We start from the raw sequence: 2,225 nt of genomic DNA on the forward strand, positions 1-2,225 counted from the left end.
TTGAGGAGTGTAGATGATATGCCTCATCAATTCAAGCAGTCCCTTTAAAAATACTGAATTCTCTTATTCTTCCCTACCTTCTTGGCCTTCATGAGACCAAACTCAAGCTCTGGACAACCCCAACAATCTGATTTTCTGTGCTTGCAGCTGAAGTTTGTTAGAAAAGGAGAGATTGCACAACTGTCTTCACCTTATTCATGATCACAATCTTGAAATGGGTAATCAATACTGACAATTATTTACTGGAGTAATTGTCCTAGCCAGAGCAATAAGGCAAGAAAACGAAATTAAAGGCATCAAAATCAGAAAGGAAGAAGTAAAACTATCTCTATTTGCAGATGACTTGATCTTATATATAGAAAATCCTAAAGACTCCACAATAACAAAATCAACCCCCCCCCCAAAAAAAAAACTCTTAGAACTAATAAACAAGTTCAGTAAAGTTGCAGGATACAAAATCAACATACAGATCAGTTGTCTTTCTATACACTAACAACAAAATATCTGTAAAAGAAATAAAGAAAACAATCTCATTTACAATAACATCAAAAATAATAAAATGCCTAGGAATAAATTTAACCAAGTAGGTGAAAGATTTCTACTCTGAAAACTACAAGACATTGATGAAAGAAACTGAAGACACAAATAAATGGAAAGATATCCCTTGCTCATAGATCAAAGAGTTAATATTGTTAAAATGTCCATGCTACCCAAAGCCATCTACAGATTCAATGTAATCCCTATCAAAATTCCAACGGCATCATTACAGAAAACAAAACTGCTATAATTTGTGTGGAACCACAAAAGACGCCAAATAGCTGAAGTAATCTTGAAAAAGAACAAAACTGGAGGCATCACACGTCCTGATTTCAAAATGTATCACAAAGCTATAATAATTAAAACAGTATGGCACTAGCATAAAAACAGATGCAGAATGATGGAACAGAATTTAGAGCGCAGAAATAAACCCATGCCTATATGGTCAACTAATATTTGACAAGGGAGCCAGGAATACTCCATGGGTAAAAAATAGTCTCTTCAATAAATGGTATTGGGAAAACTGGATATTCACATGCAAAAGGATAAAATTGAACCCCTATTTTACACCACTCACAAAAATTAACTTGTATGGAGTATAAACATAAACATATGACCTGAAACCATAAAACTCCTAAAGGAAAATATAGGGAAAAATCTCCTTGAAATTGGTCTTGGCAATTATGTTTTGATATGACCAAAAGTGCAAGCAACAAAAGCAAAAATAAATAAGTGGGACCACATCAAACTAAAAAGCTTCTGCATAGCAAAAGAAATGATCAAGAAAATGAAATGGTAATCTATGGAATGGGAGGAAATATTTGTACTATCTAATAAGGGATTCATATTCAAAATATATTTTTAAAAAAACTCATACAATTTGATAGCAAAAAAAAAAAAAATCTGACTTAAAAATGAGCAAAGAACCTAAATAGACATTTTTCCACATAAGACATTCAAATGGCCAACAGGTACATGAAAAACAATGCTCAACGTCACTAATCATCAGGGAAATGCAAATCAAAACCACAATGAGATATCACATCATACCTGTTAGAATGGCTATTATCAAAGAGACAAGAGATAAGTGTCAGTGAGGATGTGGAAAAAAGGGAACTTTTTTTTTTTTTTTTTGGCGGTACGCGGGCCTCTCACTGTTGCATCCTCTCCCTTTGCGGAGCACAGGCTCCGGACGCGCAGGCTCAGCGGCTATGGCTCACGGGCCCAGCCGCTCCGCGGCATATGGGATCATCCCAGACCGGGGCACAAACCCGTGTCCCCTGCATCGGCAGGCGGACTCTCAACCACTGCGCCAGCAGGGAAGCCCAAAAAGAAACATTTAAACCCTGTTGGTAGGACTGTAAATTGGTACAGCCACTATGGAAAAATTATGGAGTTTCCTTTAAAAATTAAAAATAGAACAATCATACGATCCAGCAATTCCAATTCTGGGTATGTGTCCAAAGCAAATGAAATCACTATCTCATAGAGATATATTCACTCCCATGTCCATTGCAGCATTATTTACAATAACCAAGAAATGGAAACAAACTGTGTTCATGGATGGATGGAGTATTATTCTGACATAAAAAGAAGGGAAGACTGCCCTTTGCAACAACATAGATGGACTTTAAGGGCATCATATTAAGTGAAATAAGTCACAGAAAGCCAAATTCTGTATGATCTCA

Source organism: Globicephala melas, chromosome 13 (assembly GCF_963455315.2).
Source record: "Globicephala melas chromosome 13, mGloMel1.2, whole genome shotgun sequence".
Taxonomy (NCBI): Eukaryota; Metazoa; Chordata; class Mammalia; order Artiodactyla; family Delphinidae; genus Globicephala; species Globicephala melas.